Below are 15,860 nucleotides of genomic sequence, written 5' to 3' on the forward strand. Positions count from 1 at the left end.
ATTGTCACCATCTCTTACCCTTCCTCTCCTCTCCCACTTTTACTATATCAATTCACAACAGATAGGCAACGCTTTCAAGATGGAACAAAGAATGAACTCACAGATACGGAATTACCCTCACCAAAAGTGATAAGGCTATGCTGCTGTTGGATGACAAATTTGCCAGACTGCTAAGCACTTCAGGCTCAAGAATAGTATCTTACAACATCCTCTTACAGCAGAGCAAACACGTCACAGCAGGTTGATAATGTGTGGAGTAGTTGTCATCTGAAACACAGTTATTTGGGACTTGGGTTTCTTTCTACTTACTGTCAGTTCCAGCGTGCTTGGGCTTGTTTGATGCCTTACACAATATCACGAGGAACTATAATGGCAATGCTTTCATGCAAATAATTCATTTTACAACCACATATTTAATATCATGGTTTGAAATCCATGGCATTTACTGGTGGATAACTTTAAATTCAGGTTGTCTGAGACATTTCTGGATTAGACAAAATTGTGTTATATATTTATTGTCTTCATTATTTTCTCAGAATCTTTAAAAGTGTTTCTATCTGTATGATAAATAACTTTTTAAAAACTCATCTCTTTCATTGGACTTATTTTTTCTTTATTTCTTTATTTTTTTGAGACAGAGTCTCCCTCTGTTGCCAGGCTGGAGTGCAGTGGCGCAATCTCGGCTCACTGCAATCTCCGCCTCCCTGGTTCAAGCAATTCTCCTGCCCCAGCCTCTCGAGTAACTGGGATTACAGGCACGTGCCACCATGTCCAGCTAATTTTTGTATTTTTAGTACAGACGGGGTTTCACCATGTTGGTCAGGATGGTCTCAATCTCCTGACCTCACGATCCGCACACCTCGGCCTCCCAAAGTGCTGGGATCACAGGCGTGAGCCACCGCTCCTGGCCCTCATTGAGGTTATTATACTCCCCATCACATTGTAATGATAGTTCCTGTAATATAGAATAACATCTTGAAAATTTAATAATAAAGTCTGCTGGGTGAAAACATATTTAGGGTTGAGGATGTCTAGATATGGATTAGCAAACGATGTTGGTGATTCTTCTGCTTAGTCAGAAGGTAGAATTAAAAAACAAAAACAAAACAATAAATGGAAAAAAGAATTAGCTCTTTCACTGTTGTATTTGAAGATTCCCTAATAAATTTTTTTTTTAAACTGGTCTACTGGGTTAATCTGGCTTAGAATTTCTGTTGTCCAAGTGAGAAATTCTTTATTGATGTATGTATATTGATTCCTTTGATAGAAAAATAAGATATTTACTGAACTAGCAAGCAACAAATGTTCTCTGAATGGGTGTAATGGATTAATCTTAACTATCAAAGTTAACAGTGATACTGACAACTTTAGTTTCAAAAAGAAAGGGTATAGAATTTAGAGAATTTTCTAGGGCACATTCTTATGATTCCTCTAGGAAGAGTCAAAATATCAAGGGCTCAGATCACTCGGGAATCAAATATTGGCCTATTTTCAGTAGGGTGACAACCTACTGAATTTGAATGTATTCCAGAGCGATTTTTTTTTAAATTCCTGAAGCAAGGTAAATAACTATAATTCACTTTTGCTAATCAAATTATCCTTCTAATAATGATAGTGAAGGTGATGACGATAGGTCAGTAACATTCATCTACCTCTTTAAAATATGCCAGACACTGTCCCAAGTGCATTTCAATGACTAATTTAATCCTACATTTTAAAAGTATATACTATTATTAAGAAATATATTGTTAGTATACGTAAATGTTAAAGATGGTTTTTATAACCTCCCCAAATGTGACTTTTTCTGCTATGCGACAGAACAAGCCTTTTTATCTAAGTGAAATAGAGGTAAATTTAAGTACTAGAAAGGAATAAAGATAGAGTTAGGGGAAGCTGAAAGCTAACTGTTCATTCTTGTCCATTTTGTCCAAAGGCAACCATATTGAAATCTTCAAAGACGCTATCCTCGCTCTCACTCTTTTAACTTTATTTTCTGTTAGCTTTTCAGTTCTATAATTTTTATACTGGTCAGAACTTTTCTGAGTGATGGCTGGGAATAGAATGCCAGCTTCCTATCAACAAACACTTACCAACTTCCAGCAGATGTTGCAAAAAGATTCACTGATTTGTGCTACAATCAGCAGGGCAATTGTTTCATTTTGACTCTCTATGAAATCCAACGTATCCATTTTAGTTTGACTGACAGACATGGATTTCTCTTCTGGTGAAATTTTTTTGTACCATTCGAAATGCAAGCCTGATGGACAATGCTTTCACAAAAGATGATAAATCGTTTTTTTTTTAATCTTTCTCTCTCTAAAAATTGAAAGCAGCAATGGCTTGTGAATATTTACATAAAATTCAAGGGATATGCATTCTTACCTAAATTTGGATTCATAGGAAAAGTATATAGTCTATGCATATAAATCCGTTTTAGTCATTTTAGTTTACAAAGCCTTGTCCATATAACCGTCATACTTAGTAATATCCAGTGAAAAAAAATGTAGTGATTTCTTTGAAAATGTCAAATCTGCTAAATATCAGAAAGGCTTTCTGTACATAAATATGAAACTGCCTATATAAAGCAATACAAGGACCCTCAACATTTGAAATTTGTTAACAATTTATTCTGGTTTTATTTTCTCTTTTTGAATATTATATAAACAACTTTTTTTGACCCATGCTTTGTCAGTACTTAGTAACGTATGCTTCCTGAAAGTAAATATATCATAGAGTAAAATACATTTTGATGATACTAGAAAAATGATAGAAATTAGCTGCGAGCATGCACATTTATATAAGTAGTATTTTGAAAGTAGTCATTAGGCTATACAAACACTTCTTCCAAAATCATTTTTATGAATATAGTCAGTTTTGGCACACTTCCTTTTAGACATCCCTGGAAGAGTTTTTACAGTATTCTGTGTTGACTATCTTCATCATTGTCAGAACTTAGGAAGATTTATTTTTTTAATAGAGTAATCTAGATGAATAACACCCATGTTATCAAATGAAGAAGTCATAAAAACTAATAAGATTGATAATCTTATGTGTGCCATGAACTGATTCCAAATGAGCTTCAAAATGAAGGTGACATATTGAAAAAAAAAAAAGTTGTCTTACTCTTTCAAGAAACATAATTTGAAGAGGCCAGCTACTTAAATATATACATTTTGGTGTGCTAACAAATTAATCTCATTAATATACACTCAAGTTTTTGGAAGATGATGAGCTATATCAGAATGATCAGTAGTGGAATACTTACTTTCAAACTCCAGAAATTTCTCATTGAAAACATTTATTTATATATTTTTTTGAATTTTATTTCAGTAGTTTTTGGTGAACAGGTGGTTTCTGGTCACATGAATAAGTTCTTTTGTAGTGATTTCTGAGATTTTGTTGCACCTATCACCCAAGCACTGTATATTGTAACCAATGTGTATTCTTTTATCCATCATCCACCTTCCACACCTCTCCTGCCCACCCTCCAAGTCCCCAAAGTCCCTTATATAATTCATACGCTTTTGCATCCTCATAGCTTAGCTCCCACTTACAAGTGAGAACATACGATATTTGGTTTCCCATTCCTGAGTTACTTCACATGATACAAAAAACTGACAGGTGTTTTAGTTAGAATATGAAGAGAAAAGGATTGTTATTTCATTCACTTGTCAGAGCAATACAACCAATAGGGTTTTAACAGAAAACAAATAATATAGTAAACATAAGTAATTAAAATAGTTCATAAATTTTTTCAGGAATCAGAGAAACCAACAAGGGATGGTAAAGCATCTCAGTGCTAGCAAGAAAGATGCTATTCCGGAAAGGAAAAGGTGTGGAAGTATTAGTTTGCTAGCAATGCCATAACAAATTACCACAGACTCAGTGGCTAGAACAACAGAATTATTTTCTCATGATTCTGGAGGCTGGAAGTCCACGATCAAGGTGTCAGCAGGGTTGGTTTCATTTGAAGGTTCTCTCCTTGGCTTATAGATACTGTCTTCTCCAAGTGTCTTCACATGGTATTGTCCTCTGTGTGTGTCTCTGTCTTAATCTCCTCTTCTTATAAGGACACCAGTCATGTTGGATTAGAACCCACCTCAATAACCTCATTTAACCTGAATTACTTCTTTAAAGATGCTATCTCCAAACACTGTCACCTTCTGAGGTACTGGGAGTTAGGACTTCAAAACAGGAGGGGGAAGAGATGTACACAGTTCAGTCCATCACAGGGAGTAATCACTGGAAGCTACAGACAGCTAAAACTATAGGAGAAAATTGCCTCCCAGGAGCCTTGTGTAGAGGATACAGCCACTGCCAATGTGTTTTACTCTCTCTTTCTCTTATTTTCTAGCTGAAGTGAAACAGAAGTTATAAGGGTTTCTAATCAACACAGTTCATGAATGTCATACTCCCAGGGAACAGAACAAGGTGGAAAGGGGTAAGGAGTAGCTATGGAGAGACAGCCCATTTACTACAGTCCACCTCTTTACCCTTTGTCGTTTGAATGAAAAACTCTTTCTTTCCATCACAGAAAAAATCACGAGTTTCCATCAGCCATGGTATTATTAAGAGTGATTTTAATGCAGTTATATTCTCACTTGAAAATAGACATACACTCCAAATAATGTATATGAGCAAATAGGGATTATAAAAAGAAATTTTAATTCACTTAAAACACAGCTACTAGCATAGCACTTCTTGAATTGTCCTGAGACTTAGGCTGCTAATCATAGCTTCCTTCTTAAAGCATTCTTGTCATTTTCCTTCCACTACATCTGCCAGCATGTTGGTTAGTTGGAGTTCTTCTGGTGCAGTCATGGAAATCATCCTTTCCTCAACTTTAAAATCTTTGATGGCCTGCGATTATTGAGTTTTTAATGGGAATAATTTTAGCTTTACAGAAAAGATTTACAGGTAGTACAGAGAAATCCAATATACACCTCACCTATTTTCCTCTAATGTTATCATCTTACATACTATGGCACATGTGTCAAAACTAAAAATTAATGAATAGTATTAACTAAACTTGAGGGTTTATTTGGATCTCACTAGTTTTTTTTACTAATGTCTCTTTTCTGTTCCAGAATCCAATCAGAAATGGTACATGGTGTTTGCATGTGATTTCTATGTGTTCCAAATTTCTACTGTTCAATGACAAATTTTAAGCATTTCCTTGTTTTTTTTAATGATTTTGACAGTTTTTAGAAGCTGTGGAAATACCCTCAATTTGGGTATATATATGTGTATTTTTTCCCATTGCTGCACTGGGTTATAGATTTTGAGGAAGACGGTCATAAGAGTGAAGTGCCCTTCTGACTATATTGTGTCAAGGACTAGAATACGTCAGAATTCTTTATCACTGATTATGTCGACCTTGATAATTTTCAGTGTTTGTGTGGTTTCCCATTGTGAGTTACTATTTTTCTCATTTCCATATTCTATTTTTTGAAGCAAGTCACTAATTCCAGCTCATTCTTATGGAGGGGCAGATAAACTCAACTCTTGGAAGGGGGAGAAACACATCAATATATCATTTGAAAAGATTTTGTAAATGAGTTTCGCTCATCTTCATGTATTTATATATTAAATCATTTATTTGTGTCAATATAAAGTGATCGATTTTTTTTACTTTGGATTACAATTCTAACACTACATTCTCTACCATGTTGTTGAAATTATTTCAAATTTGATCTCTGTGTGCCCTTTCAGATTGACCCCTCTGTCCCTTTGATGTACTTTCTTCATCTTATTTTGTGAACACGTCCTTATTTTATAGCACTACATGATGCTCTAGGCTCATCTTGCATTTTTTCTGTCCTGGATCAAGAATCTGGTATTTTTTGAAGGTACTTAGTGGATAAAGATAGATAGAAACCAAAACCTTGGCTCTGTGTGTGCTTACGACCACTGTAGTCTCACTGCTTCTAGGGATCTTAGTATGCAGAGCTACCTTTACACACACACACACACACACACACACTCACGCAATACCTATATTTGTGTAGATAATATACGACTTCCGTATACATTTATCTCTCTCTCCTTGTGTGCATGTGTATGTGTGGGGAGGGAGTGAACACGAGTTCATACTGATGTCTCCAACTCTAATCCAGTACTGCAAGTTTCATTTTTGTCTTTCATATGGCTGCTTGTGACTTCTTTCTCTGAGACTGAGAAACATGAATCTCCTTTTCTACCATCTGTTTATCTTTTTTTTTCCATCCAACCAACTCTACAGGTAAATTAGTTTCACAATTGTGAATCCACTTGATTGTGAGAAACAAAATGTCAAACAGCTGTGGAATGTTTAGGTATATTTTTATTTTTATTTTTGTTTTAAATCCTTAGCCTTGAAATTTCCAGTCAAAACATTGTTTTCTAAAGGTACGTTGGTCAGCTTGCTTTTTTGTTTCATAATTTCAGTGAGATTTGTCATACTTTTGTAATAATACTAGATTCACTTGTTATGGTCTCTATTTCATCAAAAAAAATCCCCCAATTTTCTGTTTTTTTTTAAATTTACATGCATTAAATTTCACCCGTTATCTTTTACAGTTCTGTGGGTTTTAGCAAAATCAGACTAGTGTGTCTACATAGTAGTGCCACACAGAAGAGTTTTATCACTCTAAAAAGTCCCTGTTCCCCTCCTCTTATTCAATAAATCTATGTTCTCTTAAGCCACAAAATAATAAAATAATATTCTTTTCTATTTCTTTAGTTTTAAATTTCTAGAATTTCATATGAGTTGTATCATAAAATATGTGACTTTTAATTCTTCCTTCTTTCACCTGGTAAAGTGCATTTAAGATCCATTCATGTGGTGGGTGCATGTGCATGACTCAACAGCTCATTTCTTTGATCACTGAATAGTGTTTCATGGAATGGGGTGTGTATTTATCCCTCTGTTGAAGGTCATAGTTTCTCAAAGATGGGCAACTGAAGGAGCAGAAACTTGTTCCTCACTTTTGAGAAAGACATACTCCTGACATGACTTACCAGGGTGGAGAGTTCGTGTCCCAGAAAGATAACATTCAGTAGAGAATTCTAAAGTATTGTAACTTAGTGGTAAAAATAAATGTATTGTAACATAATGGCTAATCTAAACCACCTTTACAAAGCTAAACATGTTCATCAATATAAACATACACAGAAATAACACAGATAATGAATTACCACTAAAGGAATTTAAGACAGTTATGGCAAATATGTTCAATATGTTCAAATATTATTCAACATGTTCTTCAGAATGCAAGAGAATTATATTGTAAATAGAGAACCAAATGAGATGAGATCCTTTAGAGATAAAATTGACTATATCTGAAATGAAAATATGATTGACAGCAATTAGGGACTAAAGCCTAATAAATTAGGGAACTCATAGAACATGCAATAGAAACAGTTAAAACTTAAACATAGAGAAAACGAACAGTTTTTTTTTTAAAGTAGTAACTCAGTTACTTGTAGGATGATATCAAGCAGTACACCGTACCTGTAATTGATATCCCAAAAAATTGGCACAGAAGAGGGACAGAGAACAATATTTTAGTATAATGACCAAACTCTTTCTACATGTAATTAAAAGTAGGAACTAAGAGTTGAATTTTTTTTAAATAAAAAAGGAAGCAAAACACAAAACAAAACAAAAAGAAATAAAATTATCCAAGTAAGATAAACATAAAAGAAATGCAATTCTATGGTGGCACAACATACTCATATTGCTTAGAAGAGCAATAAAGAGATAACCTTAAAAGCATCCAGACATACCAAAATGTTTGCAAAGGAATAAGTATTACTGAAAACTGTTGACTAGGCAAATATTAAAGATGTTTTTCTGACAACAAATAATTGAAAATTTAAAGCAAAAAATAATAGTTTGCTAAGGCCAGGCTTATTGAGCTCATTGAGCCTGGCCTTAGCTCTGTGTGTGTGTGTGTGTGTGTGTGTGTGTAAAACATATGATAACAATAATGCAAACGCTGGGAAAAGGAAATGCAAGCATACCTTAATACGATTCCTCTACTATAGATGACATAATGTAGTATCACTTTGAATATAGAACAGGATTCCTTAATCTCAGCACTATTGATATTTAGGACCAAACAAAAACTTTCTTGGTGTGGGAGGTTGGTGTCCCAGGTATTGAAAGAAATTTAGCTACATACCTAGTTTCTACCAACTACATGCCATCCTCCAGGTTGTGACAACCAAAAGTATCTCCAGATATTCCCAATGTCTTATTGTGGAGAAATACTGGCCTCCAGGTAGTATTATACACAATGGTGAATACTAAATGCTTTTCCCTAATTTCCAGAACAGCAGAAGGATATCTGCTTTCATCAATATTTTACCAAAGGCTTTAGCCATAGCAATGAGGCAAGCATTTTTTTTAAAGACTTTCAGTTTAGAAATGAAGAAGTAATAAGGTCTTATGTGCAGATGGTATGATTACACAGAAAATACAATTGAATCTATGAAATAGCTACTGGAAATAATAGATCAGTTTATAAAGTTTTCAAATAAGATTAATATAAACAAACAATTGTATTTTCATATACTACCAAACAGATTGAAATAAAATAACAATTACCAAAAAATACAAATTTGGAAAACATTTGAAGATAAATCTGACAAAACATACGTAAGATCTCTTCAGATAAAACTGAAAAAAGATTCTGCAACAAATTAAAAACCTATATAAGTAGAAAAATATATTATTTCACAGAGTTGAAAAACTCACCCTTAAGATGCCAATTGTCCCAAAATCCCAGGAGACTTTTTTTTGTAGAAATTAACAAGCTGTTTTAAAAATTCATTTTGTAATACAAAGGACCCAAATATCCAAGTAGCTGTGAGATGGAACAAAATTGGTAGGCCAAAACTACATGATTTCAAAGTGCTACAATAATTAAGACAGTGCATTCAATAATACACCAAACACAGACACAGACAAATAGATCAATGGAGGAGAACTCATCAATGAAGATCACATAGATCAATGGAGTAGAATCACAATTCCAGAAATGGAACCATGCATATATGGACAACTGGTTTTCAATGAAAGTACAAACATAGTTCAATAGAAAAGGAAGAGTCTCTTCAAGGAATGATGGTAATCCGATACGCATATAAACAAGAAAAACCAATTTATATCTCATACCATAAACAACAGGAACTGAAGATGAACCACTGACCTAAAACTATAAAATTTTAAAACAAAATATAGGCAAAAATATTTGCAATCTTAGGTAAAGCCAGATTTCTTAGAATTGATACCACAAGCCTGAACCATAAAATACAAAAATGATAAATTTGATTTCCTTGAAATTAAAAGTGGCTGTTCTTTAAAAATCACTGCTAAAGGAATGAAAAAGACAAGCCAAAGACTGGGAGAAAATATTTGCAAAGCTAATATCAGATAAAGAAATTGTACATAGAATATATAAAGTACTCCCCAAACTCAATTTTAAGGAAACAAACAGTCCAATATGTATTGTGAAAATGATGTAACCATACATAATACCAAGTAAAATACATGGTAAACAAATAGGAACATGAAAGATGTTCAATCTAATCAGTTATTAGGTAAGTGGAAATTAAGTGAAAATGAAACAACACCAATATCTATTAGAATGGTTAAGATTTAAAAGACTAGCAATCATCTCTACTAAAAAACACAAAAATTAGCTGGGCGTGGAGGCGCATGTCTGTAATTGCAGCTACTTGGGAGGCTGAGGCAGAAGAATCACTTGAACCCGGGAGGTGGAGTTTGAGGTGAGCTGAGATCACGCCATTTCACCAGCCTGTGCAACAAGAGCGAAACTCGGTCACAAAAAAAAAAAAAAAAAAAAAGACTGGCAATGACAAGTTTTAGGGAGTATCTTAAGGAACTTGTACTCCCATACAATGCTGGTGGATATGCAAAATGTAACATCCATCGTGAAAATGTTTTCATTTTCTTTAAAAGTTAAGTATTCATCTCTCATGTGATATAGTCATTCTATTCCTAAATATTTATCCAAGATAAAATATTTGAACATGAGTTTTTATAGAAACTTTATTTATAAATAGAGAAAAACTGAAAATAACTTGAGTCTATCAACTGGTGGTTGGGTAAAAGGAATCATGGTATGTTCATATAATGACATACTATTGAGCATTCATATAATGGCACTATATAGAGACATAAAAAGTATTGAAATACTGAGATTTGCAACAAAACGAACGAAGCTCAAAGTAAGTATGCTGGGTAAAAGATGGCAGACATAACGGGTACATGACATATGTAAGTTTTTAATAAAATAGAGAAATAAAGAAATAAAAAATTAAAAAACTAAAAATCTCTGGAATATACAAAGGAATCCATAGGACAAAGGGTTAATCAATGGTTGTCTGAATGCGGAGAAGTGAAAAGAAGAAGGAATGAGGAATTATAGTGAGAGAGTGGAAACTCTTTCTAGTAACAGATATGCATAGTTATGATTGGGGTGATGATGTCATTGGGTGTGTATGTATATGAGAACAGCAATTGTACACTTTAAATATACATGTTTATCTTTGGTCAGTTATACATAAACAAAGCTATTGCAATTTAAAGTATTAACCTGCATGTCAAAACCTATGATTGTGAAAATTATCAACGCACACCTATAAGAACACCTTGGTGATATCAATTAGGCAACAATTTCCCAGATGTGATATCAACAGACACACAACAGATAGTAGCAGATAAATAGCACAACATCAAAAGGAGGAACATCATTTCTTCAAAAGATACCCTGAAGTGAATAAAAAGACAATTCACATACTAGGGGGAAATATTTGCAAATGCATCTGACAAAGAACTTTTCCAATCTTTATATCCAAAATATTTTTAAAACCCTGAAAACTCAATAATAAGGAGATAGATACCCTAATTTATAAGTGGTCAAAAGATTTGAGCAGCCTTCACCACAGAAGATGCATGAATCAGATAAGAAACTGCAATTTTGCTCAATACCATTGATCACTGAAGAAATGCAAATTTAAATTCCAATAGGTAAGTCCCACATGTGCCTATGAGAATATTTAAAATTAAAAAGGTTGATCATAGCATTGCTAGTGAGTGTGTGGAGCAAGTAGCAATATCATACATGGCTGCTGGGAATAAAAGTGTTATGATCACCTTGAAAAACAGTTTCATAAAAAGGTATACATAGGCCTACCGTTTGTCCTAGCCATGACACAGTTAAATGTTCACCCAGGAAATCCAAAAGCATGTATTTGTAGATTCTTAGGCATGAATGTGTAGCAGCTTTCTTTGTAACGGCCAAACCTTGGACACTGCTTGAATATCCATCACCAGATAAATAGACAAATAAGTTGTGATATATTCATACAATGGAATACTACTTGGCTGTCAAAGAATGAATTGTTGATTCAGGAACCAACAAAGATGAACTTCAAAATAATTTGCTGCATGAAGGAAGCCAAACAATAAAGAATATGTACTCTATGATTATATTTATACATGGTTCTATAAAATGCACCCTCATTTTGCTGACAGAAAGTATAGTACTTGGTTGGGGACAGAGATATGAGAAAAGCAATGTGCAGGAGGAAAGAATTACAATATTTCAAGAGGAAACTTGGCAGAGAGTGATAAGCTCATTATCTTAACTGCAACAATGATTTTATGCATCTATACATATATGCAAACTTAGAAACTAGACACTTAAAATATGTGCTATTTATTGACAACTAATCCAATAAAACTATTAAAATGTACATGTTATTAGGGTTCCTTAATTTTTATCTCTTATCCTAATCTCACCTTGAACTAAAAATTTACATATCCAACTTTCTACCTGATATCTCCTCTAAGAGTTTCCGCAGGAATCTCTAATTTTGAATATACAGAGCTTGATATTCTTTTTCCAAATTTTCATCTCTTGTTATATTGAAACTGTTCATCAGTGGTAAATCCATTTTTCTAATTTCTTTGCTCAAAATCCTTAGAATCATTTTTATAATTCTTTTATCCTCTCATATCCTACATCAAATCTCTCAGCATATCTTTTGTCATCTGTCTTCAAATTACACCTAGGGGCAACTACTCCTCAACACCTTCACTGTTTGCACTATAGTCCAAACCAATCTGTCATATCAACCCCCTACAATGCCCCTTTAACTGTCAAAATGTCTTCCATTGTTATTCCCCTCTAGAGCAGCCAGGTGGACCCTTGTAATACATTAACATAACTGTGTCACATTGTCAGCTCCTCCCGTGTCTTGCTATCCTGCCCATAACAAAATCAAAAATCCTTTTCTTAGTTTACAAGATTCTACAAAATCTAGTAGCCTTGCTCTCATCTATCAATCAATCTGCTTCAACCACCTTGGAGTACGCTCTTGCCTCAGACACTTGCACTGCATGGATGCTCTTTCTGGAATGTCCTCTACTGAAATATTCACAAGGTTCATTCTATCCCTTCATTCACATCTCTACCCAAAATGCATATCCTTGGAGAAGCTATCATGTCTGTAGTAGCACCACCTCGCCACAATCATTGTCTTCATAGCATGTATCATTACATCCAATTTTACAGCAGGTATGTTTGTAAATTGTTTGTACCTCCCATGCAAATATATTCTTAAGAGCACCAACTTGGTCCTCTTTTATTTATCTACTGCTCTTTAATATGTTTGGTGATTGATACGAATCAGTTGCTTTACTAAATGAATCAGTCAATATATACAGCGTTCACACTGGCAATCTCAAAAAGCTGAGAATTACAAACCTAGACTTTAGAGTCAGCTAATCTATATGCTTCTCAAATGTTAACTGTAAGCTGCAAAACACTGAGACTCCTACATCATTCAGATTAATTCTTCTACACTGTTAAAATATTAAGTAGTACCAGAAATTTGATTAATTCTGGCAGAAAAAAAATGGCAACAATGACTTATAATGTGGCTTAACCAAATTGAATGTTTGACTATCACAACAAGAAACTGTTTATGTATTAGTGCCTTATGTATTTTCACATAGTGTTAGCAGCATAAGTACATGATATTCATTGGCTTTGCATCTCCATTGTTACTAACATTGTTTCCCTACTTGCAGCAGCCCTTTGAATTTCTTAACTTTTCATGTTGCTTTTGTAGCTGACAGATATAGATGAGTGATGCTGGGTTTTACTGAACATATGTTTCATTTCATATTCAATGTTTTAATCATTAGGTTGCATATACATTAATTACGTTTGTTTCTAAACATTGAAATTTAGCAAATCATGTGCACAAATATAACATTAATACTTAAATGTCCAAATGTTGATGCAGTTAATTTTTTGTTTTAAATTTACCTAAAATAAAGCAAGCCATCAACAGACTTTTTTCCTAAAATAATGCTTGAATCTATATTCTGATCTCAACACAGAACTTTAGATAATGATTCTGTCATTCCAATAAATTACCTTACCTTATCCTGAAAAATGACAGGTTTAACAAGGTGATCACTGTGGTATGATTCAGCTGTCATTTTAAAACATATCCTTGGTTAGAAATTTTTCTAAAAAATAATATATAACTATGTAATTCTAATATTTTATTGTTACTGTTTTATAATTTAAATTGCATATAGATTGGCATCTAATATACATTTATAAGTCTACATATCTATATATGGATACATATTTTTTTCTAACATGCACCTGAATTATAGTTGACATTAAAAGATAATTAGTAATAATAAGTTCCAGGACTAGAAAAATGTTTTTTATTCACCATAAAATGTTCTTTCCAATTGCAACTTATAGTTTTTTTGTATTTAATTATTCCTAATTAATTAACTGTATTTAATTATTACAATCATCAAGACTCTCAGTAGCTTACTTAGCACATTTTGGGGAAAGTACTATTGGTCATAAACATTTTAAATATAACTTCCCATATTATAGCCACATAATCCACAAATATATACTATGTACTAAAAATGGGAAATAAGTAGTCGATGTTCTGGATAATAAATTGCAAACTCTTTATCAATGATGTTTCTGACATAAAATTTCTAGATTTATTCAAATTAAAATGAGGCCAGGCATTACAGAGATCAAGCCTGTAATCCCAGCACTTTGGGAGGCCAAAGTGGGTGGATCACCTGAGGTCAGGGGTCCCAGACCAGCCTGGGCAACATGGTGGAACTCTGTTTCTACCAAAAATACAAAAATTAGCCAGGCATGGGGGTGCATGCCTGTAATCCCAGCTACTTGGGAGGCTGAAGCAGGAGTATCGCTTGAACCCGGGAGGCGGAAGTTGCAGTGAGCTGAGACCACACTACTGCACTCCAGCCTGGATGACCAAGTGAGACTCCGTCTTGGAAAAAAAAAAAAAAGAGTTATGCTATTTCTCTATTAGTATCTTAGTATCTCTCTACCACCCTAATAATCCTACATCTTGGATTGCTTGTATAAAACAGTAAAATGTTACAAAATTCTAAGAGCTTTAAAAAAAGCTTTTAAGTTGTTCATAAAACAAGATAAGTGTATAAATTGTACGTTTTAAAACAAAGTGAATTAATATTTAATTTTAAAACTGACACAACTTTTTAAAAGTATGGGCTGAAGTTCACGAATGTGCTATAATTTCCCACTTCATGCTAAATCAGGCATCATATTGTGATATTTAATATTTCACAAACTGAAATGCACATTGCAAATCTGGAAAGTTATTGAAAAGGAGAATACAAATAGCATATATCATGAAATCTCTCTACTCAAAGGAATCTACAACAGAAATTTTATGATAACTTGAAGAACAAGTAAACATCTCTCCATACTATTTGAACTCATTATATTCTATACACTTTATACTAGAGATGACTTATAAACATAATGCCAAATAAAATTGCTTTTATAAAAACTGTATGAATTCAATATTTCTATGCAATTTTAAAGAGAATTCATTAGTACCATATATCATACACTTTTTAGAAATTGCACAAACTGTGTACACATACAGAAGCATGCATACAATTCAACACTTAATTATCTAAATGCTACAATATGAAGCATTTCTCAGTAACAATGAAAAGTATCATATTTGTATATGACACAGGAAACTTAAATAGCATGACTGCCACATAAAATACATGTCACTGAAACTGTTCCAAAGGAAAATCCACGTTTTCAAAATAAGAACCACTTTATTCAGTTGTGGAAGTTTAGTTTTTCCAAAGTTCTACGAATTAATGAAGTAATAGGTAACACTCAGAGTTATATTTTTATATTTTTAACCATATTTCAGTATATTTTATCCTTAGAGCAGACGATACAGCTTTCTAGAAATTAATTATTTAGTAATTATACAATGTGTACTTTAATTGGCAACATAGAGTTTTCAATGAAGTTTTATTAAGTTTCTACCATTTATTTGTATTTTCTCTGTACAAGTAGGCAAAGATAAATTGTATAACTGCTAAAATGGTTTCTGACGAATATGCAAAATAGTTACAAACTCTTCAATATTCATATAAAATATTTTGTTACCCTAATAATATGTATAAAATAAATAATCTTTTATTGCTAAGATAATGGAATAATTTTATGCTTAGCTATGTGAATATTTTTTCTGTAATTATAAGCATCTTATAAAAATAAAAACACTAAAACAACAAGAAAAATGAAATAACAATTTGGAGATCTTCCAATGGTAGCTATCTTCTTATGTTTTTCCCTTGAAGTGAAATAAAAAGATAATCAGCTTTGCTTATTAAAAAAATGATTTACAGAATACTCAGGCATTTAAGTTATGTCAATATGGGTTTTTTCTTATAAGTTACTTGTTGCTGTATAACACAGCATTCCAAAATTTGGTAGCTA

Source organism: Gorilla gorilla, chromosome 3 (genome assembly GCF_029281585.2).
Source record: "Gorilla gorilla gorilla isolate KB3781 chromosome 3, NHGRI_mGorGor1-v2.1_pri, whole genome shotgun sequence".
Classification (NCBI taxonomy): Eukaryota; Metazoa; Chordata; class Mammalia; order Primates; family Hominidae; genus Gorilla; species Gorilla gorilla.